The sequence below is a fragment of the Typopeltis vanoorti genome, chromosome 2, assembly GCF_054136105.1.
Source record: "Typopeltis vanoorti isolate ZY-2024b chromosome 2, IOZ_Tvanoo_1.0, whole genome shotgun sequence".
Classification (NCBI taxonomy): Eukaryota; Metazoa; Arthropoda; class Arachnida; order Uropygi; family Thelyphonidae; genus Typopeltis; species Typopeltis vanoorti.
The window spans coordinates 47,309,890-47,326,903 of NC_143550.1; the positions used below are offsets into that span (position 1 = coordinate 47,309,890).

Genomic DNA, 17,014 nt, shown 5'->3' on the forward strand with positions numbered 1-17,014 from the left:
AGTAATGAGTTAAATCAGATCACCCAATTAATGGTCACTCATTGATTGGATGATCTGATGGATCATCTGAGTTTTTTGGAGCATGTTTAAGTATAGACATGTGAGAGAATTCACTGAAATAGTTTTGATTACTGCATTCCATTGGATGCTTTTTTGGGGGGGAGAAGAGTGGTTCTGCTAAGAGGTAGGGTTTACCTATCACTGAGTGAAATCACCACCGAGTATTATTATTATTACCCAAGACCCAATGGAGTCAAAGACTCATCTGGGAAGTCTTTTTATCATATAGTGCTTTAAACACACTCAAATTCTCCGCAGACACCACACTCTCAGGCCAGGCATTCCAATCATTCACAACTCTGCATGAAAAAAACCTGCTTCTCACACCCTCTTTATACAGTTTCCAGGAATGAACTCTGGTTCTCCTCTGATCTCCCACAATTTTCTGCAGAACCTCTCCAGCACTGATCCTATAACCCTTACTAATGTAGGTCTCTATCATATCTCCTCTCTTCCTCCTGTCCACCAGACTCTGCAAGTTGCATCTTCTCAATCTTTCCTCATACTCGACATTCCAGAGGTTAGAAACTTGAATCTCCCTTAGTCAGTTGCCTCTAGACCTTTTCCAACATCTCTTCGTCTTTCTGAAAACCAGCTGACCAAATCTGGGCACAATAGCCAATGTGTGGCCTAATCAAAGCTTTATATAATGGAACAAGAATCTCCCTATTTCTACAAGTCAGTGTCCTCTGCATCATTCCCAGAAGCCTTTGTGTTGTCTTCACAATTTTGGCTATGTGTCCCCTAAATTTCAGATCCTTATCCACTATCACCCCTAGATCTCTTATTTCCTCCATCTCTGACAATATATCCTTACCAAGCATAAATTTTGCATTCCCATCTTTGTTTTCCAAATTTTAAAACCTTACAATTTTGCAACATTGAACTCACATCCCCATTCCCAATCACTCAATTTATTCAGGTCTTTTTGTAAGGCCAAAACATCCTCTCTACTCTTCATGGTTCTTCCCAACTTTGCATCATCTGCAAACAACTGATCTCCATCCAAATATTCACCTATATCATTAATATACAAGTTAAACAGTAATGGTCCTAAAACAGACATCTGAGGCAAACCACTAGTGACTTTCCTTTTCCTGGATATCGCTCCCCCCATACACAACTTGTTGATACCTATCAGATAACCAGTCTCCAGTCTAATATCAACTTATGTGGCAATCTATCAAAAGCCTTTGTGAAATCTAAGTATATTACTGTGTATCCTTCTCCTCTGTTCAAGGAAGCAGTCACCTTATTGTAATAAGTAAGTAGATTACTAAAACATGACCTCTCTTTAGCAAATCTATGCTGTCCATCAAAGATAATACCATTGTTGTCAACCCAATTCTGAATCCTAGTTCTCACAAGCTTCTCCAACAACTTAACTACAACACCTGACTCACAAACAGGCCAATAGTATGATGCTTGAGTTCTATCACCTCCTTTATGAAGTGGCACAATCTTGCCCTCCTTCCACTCTTAGGAACTTGACCAAGTGCAAGACTCATATTAAAAAAATATGTCAAGGCCGACATCAACTCCCTGGCATATTCCTTCAGAATAGGTGGTATATTATCAAGTCCCACAGCCTTATTTACATCTAGTTTGCTCAACTCCCCATACACCTCTTGCTCACTTACAGTCAGTCTCTCCTCCCCATCAACTGCTCTCAATCTCTAAATGAAGTACATTCACAAGATTGAAAGACCTTTATGAACTGTTCATTAAGTATCCCCACCACACATTCTGCAACAGCTGTCTTTAAACCATTTTCTCCAATCAATGTCATCCTTCCATAATCATTCTATCTTTTGCTGGCTACATATCGAAAGAACTCCTTAGGATTCTTTTTGGCTTCATTAGCTAACTGCTGTTCATAACTCTCTTTAGCTACCCTCACCAACCAAGTCACCTGCCTTGCCTGGTCTTTGTAGTCCTCATGGAATTGGTTATTTCCACTTCTCTTATGCTGCCTCCATAATGCCCTTTTTCTCTGTATCGCATGCTTCATCTCTTTATTCATCCATTTCACACCTACCTTATTTAACCTTCTTGGGATACATTTAGACATTGCATCTACTAGATAGTTTTTGAAAATCCCCCGAGCTGCATTGATCTCTTTTCCTGCTAACTCCTCATTCCATGCTACACCCGCAAGCTGCCTCCTGAGCTCATCATAATCACCCCCCCCCCCCGTTGTAGTTCCACGTATACCCTTTTCTTACAGAGGTCCTCACACTGCTGGCGACCACCCAGGTAATCGCCTCATGGTCACTCTCACACCAATTACGTCCTCTGATGAGATGACAAAATCAAAGACCCTCAATCCTTGTGTGCCCTCTGTTACATACTGTCTGAGGTAGTTATGACTCAAACTCAAGAAACTCATTTTCTTTACTTCTAGTTGCTATCTCATCATTCCAGTCTATAGCCATGTTTCACTTATTCCAACAATTTTTGGATGAACAGACTCAATTAGTGCAACTATTTCATATGCCTTGTTTCTTACACTTCTAGCATTTGTATACAAACAAATGTTCCACTGATACCACTCATTCGATGTGATCTCTCCATGCTCGACTGGGCCATTTCCCTTTCCGCTTATTCATTTTAGAACCCTCTTCAATTTCAACAGTTTCCTCTTGATCACAGGACATTCCTTTCCTGTCTACACATGCTCTCACATCCTCTTGGAGCATCCACCTTTCTCATGCTGTGTACCCCTATCCACCTTGAATCTCCCTGTTTCTCTTGCACACCCATTCTCTCATTTTCCATACTCATGCCACTCACTTCTTCATTCATAACCACCTCTTCAATCTTTCCTGCTCTTCCACATCACTTCCCACTTGATCTGATTCATTCTCTGTACTCACTTCTTTACCTTCCAACAGCAATCTCTCCCCAAGCGACTCACACCATAACCACTCAAATGTAGTCCATCTCTCTTATATAGTTCACTTCGTTCCTCACACTCATTCCACACATTAACAAACTGTACTCTCCTCCCTCACACATTTCAGCCAACATATCATTCATAATCCTTGCTCTCCACCTCATCTCACCAGTCATACCCAGGCAACACACTTACTACCCTGATCAAGAGTTACTGAGTAAAAATGATCCCGTTGGGTCACTCATTCAGGGTAGTGGGATCGCCTAGTTTTTGGAGATGACCCTTTACTTCTACAAAGGCCCTTTCCATAATGTATAGCATTATACATCTGAAAGGATGTGGGCTTTGCATTATGAAATACAAAAGCAATTAATGTGAAGCCCATAAGTATCCCAGTCGTGAAGATGCTTCACATGCAAACATTGTTTGCTTACATTTGGATAAAGGATTAGACCAAGAATATTTCTTGGCATCTTTAATTTGAAGATAAAGATATTCTAGATGTGTGCGGTAATTACTTCGAAAGACTTTAAAACGAAACATGCAGTAATGGAACACTAGTAGAAAATTTTCAAGTGGAATGCAAACAAAAGCACATATAAATACTTGAGAGAAAAAGCCATCAAAAAACCTGAAATGTGGAAAGACAGCTCGAGTAGATGATATTTGATTAGAAATGCTTAATTATAAAGGCATAAAAGTTTTGCAGTAGCTACACTAGATAATTCAGAGGGTCTAGTCAGTAGGTTGAATTCCTGATGGCATAGTCTCCATCTATAAAAAAAGAGAAAATGGCAAGCTGAATCTGAGAATTACAGAGGAATTTCTGTACTAAATGTTCCAAGTAAGATTTATACAAGCATACTTGAAAAGAGGCTGAAAAAATTGTGGAAAAGAAACTGGAAGAGCCAAGAAGCTTGGCTTAAGCCAAACAGAGGTTGTCAGAATTGAATTTTCACTTTACAACAAATAGTTGAGAATTCACAGGAGTATGACAAGGATCTGTACTTAAGTTTTGTAGATCTGGAAAAGGCAAAGAAGTATGTTGTATGTCTTTTCCAAAACTGTATATAACTTTCACCATATAACTGTGGTATTTTGAAAAGTTTTTCAAAACACACTTATGTGAGGTAAATGGATCATCATACAGAGCAATACATAGTTTATATTTAAGTTAAAAGTCAGCAGTTAGAATTGAAGGAAATAAAGGAAAATGGTTTGATGTAAAATTAGTTGCACATTATGAAAGACACTGGCATCAAGCCTGATATTAGAATTGGAGATATCAAACTGATGCCTATGTATCCTAAATGCATCCAGGTGTAAGTCTTCAGGATTCTCTAACTAAATTGAATAAAAGTTGAAACAAAATTGGCATGAAAATCAAAGACCAAAAACTATGAAAATAGGCAAGAACATAGAAAACTTCAGTTGCATTCTCAATGGAGAGCATAGCACAAATATTTCAGATATATTTAGGCACAGTTTTTAGTGACAATGACAAGTTAAATCTGGAAGTAGACAACAGAATAAGCAAAGCTGATATGGTGGGTGCCAGTTGAATAAATTTATGGAATAAGATAAATTAGCCAAAACACTAAACTAGCAGTGTACAAAACAGTGTTCAAACTTAATTTAAGTTATGGATATGAGAAATATCCATAATAAATCCATAACATATTAGAAATAAAGCACTTGATCAAAGATTAGAGATGACAGATATGAGAGTTCTTAGAAAAATTAGGGGCCTGAACAGATGGTATCAATGTAGAATTATATGAAAAATTACATTAGGAAGGAACATAACATTGCTTGCATTCAAGAATGTATGAGCATGGTATTTAAATATAATGGGTGAGGAAAGGTTAGCAAAACAGGTGTTTGTTGCTAAGATGGCAAGAAAGAGACCAAGAGGAAGACCAAGGTCTAGGTGGATTGATTCAGTCAGACGTTCCTTAGAAGAACAAAATATTAGATATGACAATATTTCAGTGCTGACAAGTAATAAACTAAGTTGGAAGGAAATTGTTATTAGGAGATTAATAATAAAGTAAACTTAATCATGTAGTGCTGTCATAGTAGTCTGAACACCTCTTGAGGGTACTTATCAGGAAATTGATGATGGTGAATGAAATCTTGTGAAGTTTAATACAGTCATATTTTTTTAAGGTTGGGTTAGTTTTATAAATCTGCTGCTGATTCCATTAAAAAAGAAGTCTTTCAAATTCATATTTGTTGTGACAAAGCATGGCTTTCTTCTGTTTGATTTTCAGCAAGGTATCCACACTTATGGTGGCAGGTGTATTTTTTTATGTTCTTCTAGGTAGATGTTTGCAGAAACAAGGAACTTTGCAAAGACCTGTAACAGATGAGGAGGTAGAGGATCCTTGGGAGAGTGCATGAGGGCAGTGCGTAAATTGCACTTCTCAGAGCTCTTGCTTTTTTTTTTTTTAGGTGCCCCAGATATAAGGGACAATGGATAGCATTACTATAGTCAGCATGTTGATCTTTTTGGCATTGTGACCATTGGACAAGAAAGTCTGGTAAATAAAGCAGAGTTTAGCTGGGTCAAAATAAATTGGAGGCTCAATTAACAAGGATTTTGATAACACCATATTGTTGAGTGTGTGTGTGGGGGGGGGGGGGAGTTTGTGTATGTGGGTGAATTTTCTGTAAACTGAGAAAGAAAGGGTGCCATTCGGATGACACATGACTAAAATATCTAGAAAATGGATCAACAGCAGGTTTTTCAAAATGCTCCATGTAATAATTGGCTAGAGAGGAAGGAGAGTCCATAGCTGTGCCCTCAGTCTGTTTATAAATGGTATATTTTCAAGTGAAGCTGCCAGAATGTAAGATAAAATTAAAAAGATCAATGACATCAAAGCTTTTCATGATATTATCTAAAATGGGGGTGCTTAAGGGTTATAGCTATTATAACTGAGAGGAGACCTCCACATAGCCTTTAAAGGAATGCAGAGAACCAACCAGGGCTTCTGACCTAATGTCCAATCCTCACCTCGTGGTGCACCTGTTAGGTATCTATCTGGATACTGAATGAACAAGGATTGGCTGGCAATTTGGGATTTAGCTGACCAAATTGTATTCTTATTAGCTTAAACCAAAATATAAAATGGTACAACATGAAAGAATTTCATGCCGGCTGGGATGTAGCCCAGTTAAACAAGGCCCCTGTTGTTTTCGCCCAGGGAACCAGGGCAAACAGCGAAAAGTCAGCTACTGGAACAAATCCTAAAACACACCCCAACTCAACATTTGAAATTGGAAGTGATCGCTATTTAGTCTTGAGCAGGATAAAATTGAATTTCATATTGAAAAGAAGAACACGAAACAAAGTTTTAAAGCGAATAAAAGTTGAGCAGCTCTCAGATGCTCAACTTTTATTTGCTTTAAAACTTTGTTCTGTAGACTGTAGACTAAAATACACAAATATTAATAATTATTGTGTATAATTATTAATAATTATACACAAATAATTATTCAAGAAAAAAATGAAAGAGTTTGAGAACAGGAACCAAACCTTGGAGATTCAGTTGCAAGCCCTGAAGAAAGCACTGGCTGATTCAGCTGGAGACGCATGTGGTGAGGTTGTCTGCAAGGATAGAAAAATCAGAACTCCATGGTGGGCACAGGAAGTTAAAGAGGCAGTGAAGAAAAAGAAGAAAGCATATCAAAAGTTCCTGGCAAATAAGTCAGCTTGTGCTCTTAGAGAATATAGACACAAATGTAAGAAAGCTAAACACTGTAAAACTAGCTATGCAAAAGTCATGGGAGGACTTTGGTAAGAACATAGAAAATAAATATCAAGAAGGTGGCAAGATATTCTGGAGATTGTTGAAGAAGCTTAGAAATGGAGGAAAGAGTGCTGTAAAAGGAGTTAGAGATGATAAAGGTGACATGAAAACAGGAGAAAAAGATATCCTTGAAGTATGGAGTAATTACTTCGAAAAATTGCTAAATGAAATAAGCAATGATGACAGCACAGTGGTAAAAAAACACTGACCAGGCATGCAGTCAGGAATACATATCCATACTTGAGGTAGAAAAGCCATCAAAAGCCTGAAATGTGGAAAGGCAGCAGGAGTAAATGATATTCAACCAGAAATGCTCAAGTATGGAGGTATGAAAGTCTTACAGTGGCTGCACTGCATAGTTCAGAAGGCCTGGACAGAGGGACAAATTCCATATGATTGGAGTAGAGCTCTCATAGTACTCATATATAAAAAGTGAAATAAAACCGAATGTGAGAATTACAGAGGTATTTCATTACTGAGTGTTCCTGGTAAGATATATGCAAGTATACTTGAGAAACGGTCGAGAAGGATTATGGAAGAGAACCTTCCATAATCTTGGTGAAGAACAAGCTGGATTCAGGCCAAATAGAGGTTGTCAGGATCAGATTTTCACCTTACGAGAGATAGTTGAGAAATCATGAGAATATAGCAAACATCTGTATTTAAGTTTCGTAGATCTGGAAAAGGCATATGACAAGGTGACAAGAGAGAAACTATTTAAGACGCTACAGTTATATGGTGTTAATGGAGCATTATATCAAGCAATACTTAGTCTTTATTTGAGTTGTAAGTTAGAATTGAAGGAAGTACAGGAAGGTGGTTTAATGTTAAATGTGGTGTGTCAGGCAAGGATGTACATTAACCAATTCACCAAGGTTCTCTTCTATAATCCTTCTCAACTGTTTCTCAAGTATACTTGCATATATCTTACCAGGAACACTCAATAATGAAATACCTCTGTTTTTATTCTCACATTGTTTTATTTCACTTTTTATATATGGGTACTATGAGAGCTCTACTCCAATCATCTGGAATTCGTCTCTGTGTCCAAGCCTTCTAAACTATGCAGTGTAGTCACTATAAGACTTTTATACCTCCATACTTGAGCATTTCTGGTCGAATATCATCTGCCTCTGTTATTCATTATCTATATGGATCACATTATGTAGGAAAGTGGTACTAAACCTGATATCAAAATTGGAGATGTTAATATCAGCTCTTTGCTTTATGCAGATGATGTTATACTTCTGAATAAATCTGCTACAAGTCTGCAAGATTCCCTGACTAAATTGAATAACTTTTACTCTTTAGAGACACTTGTGACATTATGATTAAGAATTACAGACACGTAAACACAAAATTATTTTAATATTTGCCAAATATTTCAGTCTGAAAATAACAGACTATCTTCAGTGGCTACATAGGAACAGTTTTTAATAAGGTGGAATACCAACAATCGATCATTCAAAAGTAGAATGATTGGAGCAGAGCTCTCATAGAGCTCCCATATATAAAAACAACAACAGTTTATAGAAAACCCACGTTCACTAGACGTTATATTCTCAAACAATCTTCTCATCATCCTTATCAAAAAACAGGAATCATAAAATGTTTAATCTGATGAGTTACAACTTCTCAGGAATTAGAGAAAGAACTTTCAACTATCAAACATGACATGAAATTAAATGGCTTCTCTGAAAAAAGCACACAACATCTGTTCGATTCCTACAATCCAATCCAGAACAACAAAGATTTAATACATTGAGTTCCAATTCCATATATTTCCGGGATTTCAGAACCAATTTCAAGAATCCTGAAGAAATATGATTTAACAACCACTTATATACATCATCATCATCATCAAATTCCTGCCATGTACCCTCAAGGGGTGTACAGGATATGACAGTACTACATGAAAAAATTACATCATTACTAACTTCCTATCTACAATTTTCCTCCAAATCAGTCTGTTACTTGTCAAGACTCCAACATTATCAGATCTTATATTTCTATCGTCTAAGGCACTTTGTACCGTATCAATCCACCTATATCTTGGTCTTCCTCTGAGTCGTTTTCCTGCCAACCGGGCAGAGAACACTTGTTTTGCTAATATTTCCTCTCCCATTCTATTTAAATGACCATACCACCTGAGATTAGCTCTGCTAACGCATTCCTGGATGCTAACAATGTCAAGTTCTTTCCTAATATCCTCATTTTTAATATGATATTGCCATTGATGCCATCTGTTCACGCCTCTAATCTTTCTCAGGACTCTCATATCTGCGGTCTCTAGTCGTTGGTCAAGTGTTTTACTTCTGACCCAGCTCTCAGATCCATAAGTTAAAACTGGTTTGAACACTATCTTGTATATAGCTAATTTAGTGTTCCGACTAATTTCTTTCTTATTCCATATGAATTTATTCAATTGACTTCCCACCATACCAGCTTTGCTGATTCTGTTGTCTATTTCTATATTTAATTTACCATCTTCAGTAAAAATCGTGCCTAAGTAGCTGAAATGTTTTACTTGTTCCACAGGTTCTCCATTCACAACACAGTTGACATTTTCAATGATTCTGCCTATTTTCATTGTCTTTGTCTTTTTATTGCTGACCGTCATACCATATCTATTACAACAGCTATTCAATTTAGTCAGAGAATCTTGCAGACTTGTAGCGGATTTATTTAGAAGTATAACATCATCCGCATAAAGAAAAGAGCTGACATTAACATCTCCAATTTTGATATCAGGTTTAATACCACATTCCTTCATAATGTGATCCATATAGATAATGAATAACAGAGGGGATAATGTACATCCTTGTCTCACACCAGATTTAACATTAAACCATCTTCCTGTACTTCCTTCAATTCTAACTGCTGATTTACAACTCTAATAAAGACTAAGTATTGCTTGATATAATGCCCCATTGACACCATATAACTGCAGCGTATTGAATAGCTTCTCTCTTGGCACCTTGTCATATGCCTTTTCCAAATCGACAAAACTTAAATACAGATCTTTGTTGTATTCCCATGCATTCTCCACTATTTGTCGTAAAGTGAAGATCTGATCCTGACAGCCTCTATTTGGCCTGAATCCAGCTTGTTCTTCACCAAGCTTTTCTTCCACAATTCTTCTCAACCGTTTCTCAAGTATACTTGCATAGATCTTGCCAGGAACACTCAGTAGGGAAATACCTCTGTAATTCTCACATTCAGTTTTATTTCCCATTTTATATATGGGTACTATGAGAGCTCTACTCCAATCATTGGGAATTCGTCCCTCTGTCCAAGCTTTCTGAACTATGCAGTGCAGCCACTGTAAGACTTTTATACCACCATACTTCAGCATTTCTGGTCGAATATCATCTACTCCTGCTGCCTTTCCACATTTCAAGCCTTTGATGGCTTTTTCTACTTCAAGTATGGATATGTATTCCTGACTGCATGCCTGGTCAGTGTTTTTTATCACTGTGCTGTCATCACTGCTTGTTTCATTTAGCAGTTTTTCAAAGTAATTACTCCATACTTCAAAGATATCTTTTTCTCCAGTTTTCATGTCACCTTTATCATCTCTAACTCCTTTTACAGCACTCTTTCCTCCATTCCTAAGCTTCATCAACAACCTCCAGAATATTTTGCCACCTTCTTGATATTTATTTTCTATATTCTTGCCAAAGTCCTCCCATGACTTTTGTTTAGCTAGTTTTACACACTGTTTAGCTTTCTTACATTTGTCTCTGTATTCTGTAAGAGTAAAAGCTGACTTATTTGCCAGGAACTTTTGATATCCTTTCTTCTTTTCCTTCACTGCCTCTTTAACTTCCTGTGTCCACCAGGGAGTTCTGATTTTTTTTATCCTTGCAAACAACCTCACCATATGCCTCTCTGGCAGAATCAATCAATGTTTTCTTTAGAGTTTGCCACTGAATCTCCAAGGTTTGATTCCTGTTCTCAAACTCTTTCATTTTCTTTTCAATAATCTTTCTGTATTTTAGTCTACAGTTCACATCTGAGAGCTGCTCAACTTTTATTCGCTTTAAAACTTTCTTACATGTTATTCTTTTCAATATGAAATTCAATTTTATCCTGCTCAAGACTAAATAGTGATCACTTCCAATTTCAAATCCTCTGTACACTCTGGTGTCCTGCACCATGGAGAAAGCATCACTATCAACAATAACATAGTCAATGAGACTTTTCTTATTCCTTGCCTCTTCTCTCCATGTGAATTTGTGCACATTTTTATGTTGGAACATGGTGTTAGTAATAACCAGTCTATGTCCTGAGCAGAAATCCAACAGATATTTACCATTATTATTAGCTTTGCTCTTTTCTCCAAATTTTCCCAAAATATTTTTGTATGTCTCGCAATCATTTCCTACTCTGCTATTTAGATCCCCAACAAGGACCAACTTTTCCTTTTTCATTGTGTCAGTTGCTTTTTCTAAAGCCTCAAAAAATTCCTCCACTTCTACCTTAGTAGAACCTTCTGTGGGACCATAGGCACAAATAAGTCTCATTGTCCAGTTCCCCATTCTCATATTTGCCCACATTACTCTACTTGAGACTGACTGCCATTCAAGAAGATTAGCCTCGTATTTTGTGTTGAATACTATGGCTACTCCTTCTTTTCCTTCATTGTCATTGCCTGAATATAACATTTTGTATTTATTGCTCAGAAAGATCTCGCCAGTTTTGGTCTTTTTTGTTTCAGTCACCCCTATTATGTCGATCTGGTACTTATCTAATTCCTCAGCTAGCTCGATTTCTTTGCAATTCAAGCTTCTTACGTTGATAGTACCGATCTTTAACTCTGGTGATGTTGAGTTGGGGTTTGTTTTCAGATTTGTTCCAGTAGCTGACTTTTCTCTGTTCGCCCTGGTTCCCTGGCGAAAACAACGGGGGCCTTGTTTAACCGGGCGACGCACCAGCCGGCATGAAATTTTGTCATGTTGTACCATCATTTTTTATTTTGGTTTAACCAATAAGAATACAATTTGGTCAGCTAAATCCCAAATTGCCAGCCCATCCTCGTTCGTTCAGTATCAAAGTAGATACCCAACAGGGTGCACCACGAGAATGTGAGGATTGGACATTAGGTCAGAAGCCCTGGTCGGTTCTCTGCATTCCTTTAAAGGCTATGTGGAGGTCTCCTCTCAGTTATACAGCTTTGACCCTTAAGCACCCCAGCTTTGACTCTTAAGCACCCCCCACTTATATACCTATTAACAAAATATCCACCTATTTCCCCTCTTCTAAAGATAAACGCTCAACTATGTCTCTTCCTGGTGTGTATCAAGTTCCTTGTAACTGCAATCTGTCCTACTTGGGACAAACAGGATGCTTTATAGAAAAAAGAATTTAAGAACATCAATCATACATTCAGCATAACAAATCCGATAAGTCTGGATTGGCTCAGCACTGGATAGAGACAAGCCACAACATCCTCTGGTCCAAGACTCGCCTTCTATACAGATGTTGCTATAAATTTGAACGCCTATTTAAAGAAAGTGCTGATGCCTTACTTCAACACCCTAACTTCATTCGAAATGACTGTATTTCCTTATCAAAAATATGGAAAAGTTTAATCAGGATAACACATTATTTTTTATTTTTAATTGAGACTTGTAATTCCTACATTAGTATAATCTTATTTATAAATTAAGATTATTACATGAAATTGTGAATTAATACCTATAGTTTAATCATCACTCTGATGAAAAAATTTTCTCTCTTTAATACTTAGCAATGTAACATCACGCAGCTCATACTACTTTTGAATGATCAATTGTTGGTATTCTACCTTGTTAAAAACTGTTCCTATGTAGCCACTGAAGATAGTCTGTTATTTTCAGACTGAAATATTTGGCAAATATTAAAATAATCTTGTGTTTACGTTTCTATAATTCTTAAATTGAATAACTGTTGTAATAGATATGGTATGAAGGTCAGCATTAAAAAGACAAAGAAAGCGAAAATAGGCAGAAACATTGAAAATATCAACTGCATTGTGAAAGGAGAACCTATAGAACAAGTAAAACATTTCAGCTACTTAGGCACAATTTTTAGTGAAGATGGTAAATTAAATATGGAAATAGACAACAGAATTAACAAAGCTGGTATGGTAGGAACTCAACTGAATAAATTTATATGGAATAAGAGAAAAATTAGCCAAAACACTAAATTAGCTGTATACAAGATGTACAAGATATTCATGGTATACAAGATATTCAAGCCAATTTTAACTTATGGATCTGAGAGCTGGGTCAGAAGTAAAACAAGTATTCTCAGCCAGGTTGGCAGGAAAATCAAGATATAGGTAGATTGACACAATAAAAAGTGCCTTAGAAGACAGAAATATAAGACCTGATAACATTGGAGTCTTGACAGGTAACAGACTGATTTGGAGGAAAATTGTAGATAGGAAGTTAGTAATGAAGTAAATTTTTCATGTAATACTATCAGTGGCGTTCAACCTTTTTTACTACGTGAGCTACTTTTCTATATAAAAAGTTATTCGGTGATCTACTCTCTTATATAGATCACGTTCCCCCAACCTGATATCTGATTACGCACAAATAAACAACTAAAAACTTTATTTGTGTATTTAAAAATTTATTTATCACTTTTAATTATTTTAGTACAACAAAAAAAAACAAATATATTGGAATAAAATATTTATTTCTCTATTTTGGAAAACCAAAGTTAGAAAAAACAACAGATTGATTAGAAACTCACAAGTTACAGGAAATGCTGGTTGATTAAAAAAAAAAAAAGTTAATGTGAAATTTGGCATTGTTTAGACCTCGCAATATTTTCATAGTCAAGTTGATATGAAGAATTGGCCAATCGCAGACAATCATTCAAATGATCATTTGTAATTTGGTTTCTTAATTGATTTTTTATGACGATCATATTTGAAAAAGCAGATTCTGACAAGTATGTCGATCCGAAACACGACAGAATTTTTCGCGCATTAATATTGGGCATTTTTCATGTGCATACTTCCAAATGACTTCATTGTTTATTGATTTTAAATGTAAACTATTCTGAATGTTTATTATCTCAAGTTCTACTTCAGCTTGGTTTATATCAAACAGCCCACTAATTTTATTTGAAATTTCTGTGATGTTCAAGTTTTCTTGAAATGGATTACTGATAAAAGATACAATCATTTCAGTTTTTATTAAAATCTTTAAATCTTCAATTTATTTCTTCCTCAACTAATTCTATTTCACGAATAAATTCTTTTAAATCATAGTGAAGCATTTCTTGATTTGATTCAAAAAATTTTAATAAATATGTTAGATGTCTAAATTCATAGTAATTTATATTTTTCTTTAATAAAAGTAAGTATTGTTGGAAAGTTTTTATTGAACTTAACATGTCAATTAAATTTTTATCGCTTAATTTCATACAGAAATCTACTAAAATTGATAAGTGTAACAACCATCTTTTATCACTCAATTGTGGATAAATATCTCCTTTTTCATCAAGAAAAATTTTTATATCGTTAATTAATACAAGAAATCTTTCTAAACATTGACTTCTGCTCAGCCAGCGAATATTATTGTACAATAGAAGTTCCCTATCATCATCTGCCTGTAATTTAAATAACCGCCGTTGCATGGCTTTTCCTCAAACAGAATTTACAATTTTAAATGTAATATCAAAAACATCTTTTGTGTTTAATCTTTTACTACACAGTACTTGTTGGTGAATAATACAGTGGTACGTTAAAAAATCTGGATATTTGTCATCATTTTTACATAATGAAATGAAGCCTGATTTATTACCTATCATTGCAGGAGCACCAGCAGTAGTAATAGACACAAGTTTAAAAAGTGGAAGTTTGTGTTGTTTCACAAATTCATCAAATGCCAAAAAAATGTCTTCTCCCCTAGTCCTTTCCAATAATGGTATAATTTTCAAAAGTTCTTCTTTACTTGAGTAATCTTGACATACCATGCAAATAAATACCATTAACTGAGCAATATCAGTGAAGTCGTTTGATTCATCAAATTGTAATGAAAATGCAACACACTGGTGAATGTCTGACATTAACCTGGCCTGGAAACTTTACTCCGGTAATTGGAACTCTTCCTTTCGGCAATTTGAAACCTTGTCTCTGGCGATGTCTCAAACTGAGAAGCTCCTTTCTGGAAGCAGGAAACTCCTCTCTCAAGCAATGTGGATCCGGGCAGTCTCTCTGACGGCGACTCTGGACCTGGCGGCCTCCTCTCTGACAGCAATTCTGGAACAGGGACCCCTTCTGCTTGCTTCAGTCACTTTTTATTAGGCCTCCTCTGAGACCTCACATGAAGTTTGGCAACCCCCAAAGAATCAGTATGAGTCTTTCATCTTAAGTTTCAAGTTCGGCACACCTTTTGTTCTCCTCCACTTTCTTTTGATTGTAAGTTGCCGGCCATTGGAAAGTTGTTTAAACTCTTTCTGACTGACTTCGGAGATGTTTACACTTAGAGCCTGCAAGCCTTTCTCATACATACAAGTTTCAATAACAATCTTTCTAATGCCGCCATGTACAGCTTCGGTGACAAAAACATTGCCCCTTTGTTTTTAACAATAAATAACATATTCTTATTATTAAAGCAGTATATACAGTTAGCTTCAAAAGAGTTATTTACAAAAACATATAATACAAACTATACCGAGACAAAGTTTATTTTTTTACAATATTCACATGGGACTTAACCTAAGTAAAAAATCGATGTAATGTGCTTTGGAATATTTAATATTTAAGCTACAATCGAGTTTTTACACTTTGCTTATAATCGTATTCACTTGGCTCGCTGTTTGACTTCCACTGATCCAAATTAATTAATTTACCCAGACTTATAAGAAAATTACTGATCTGATTACATTCACATGGCTATTGTTTATTTAAAAAAAAAATAAACAATAGCAATACACTTAAAGCGAATTAAAAATAATACAAAATAATGATAAATAAAATATTATGTTTTCAGTTTTAATTAAATTTGTAAGTAAGGAGGAAGACACAAGAGATCGATCAAAAATCGCTCCGCGATCGACGGGTTGAACACCCCTGTACTATCATATCCTGTACACCCCTTGAGGGTATATATATCTGCAATTTGATGATTATCTAAAACTAAATTTTGGATTAAAGATTTGAAATGAGTGGAATTTTTAATATAACAGAAAGAATGACCTGTAAGCTGGGTTAAGGATTTGGCTAACTTAAAAGTGTAGTTAGCCAAATCTTTAACCCAGCTTACAGGTCATTCTTTCTGTTATATTAAAAATATAACAAATATAAAAAAATGAGTCAGTAGCGTCTACTATTATGGAACAGAGAGTGTTAGATTTATGAAAATTGGCAATCCATATTGGCAGGAGGAAATAAATGGTTTAAGTTTTTTTTAACTATTTCAGGAAACCAAGATGTGACAATTTTAAGAAGCGTTTTTAATGTTTTCTTTTGAGAATTTGTGGTATCATAATCCAATGGTTCATAAATAGTGTGGGCTCCAAGTAATACATACATTTTTTGATTGTATTCACTAGCATTAATGACCACAATAGCATTATTCTTATCAGCTCTAGTGATCATTATGCTACTGTCTTTGCATAATTATGGAGAGAAGAGGAGTTGGCTATCAGAGAGATTTTACAATAATGTCAAGTCTGATATTGTTGCTGATGGTAAGAAGCAAGTTGCGAATCATATGTTCTATGTGCAGCATTAAGTCCAAAGATGGAACTTGATGTGGCACTACTGCAAAGCTGTAGCTGAGGTTATGGATGTTAATGGCTGTTTCATGGAGCCTTATAGACAAAAAGATCTTGCAGATTGTTATATTTCTTAATGTGTTTCGCCTTTATTTTTAGAAATTCTTTACAGGCTGATTTATCTGATATATTAGAGAGAATAGACCAAAGTTCAGGATTAAGAATTGATGACAATTCTGCTTGGAGAGAGTTAATGACTGCATCAATAGCACATAGAGTAGCAGGTGTTGCACTGATCTGTTCTTGCAGTAAAGCAAAGCTAGTGCACCTGTTGATATGAAGAGCTTTAGAAGAGTGAAATTTAATTATTATTCCAAGACTCCCATGAAGTCTTTGACTTCAGCTTAACATATGTAGAATCTTCAGCTTAATACGTGTAGGAAAAATTCCAGTGTCCTTACACCTTTTCAAGAAGGTTAGCTAGTTGAGTTTCCTTGATACATACTGTTTAGCTTTGTGTGCT

At 35.8% G+C, this 17,014-nt stretch overlaps 1 protein-coding gene across 2 annotated transcripts in view; it reads right to left on the reverse strand.

Annotated features, from left to right (window-relative positions):
* The window catches only part of LOC150108985 (uncharacterized), a 275,662-nt gene that overhangs the window by 5,886 nt on the left and 252,762 nt on the right, over positions 1-17,014 (reverse strand). The window lies entirely within an intron of this gene.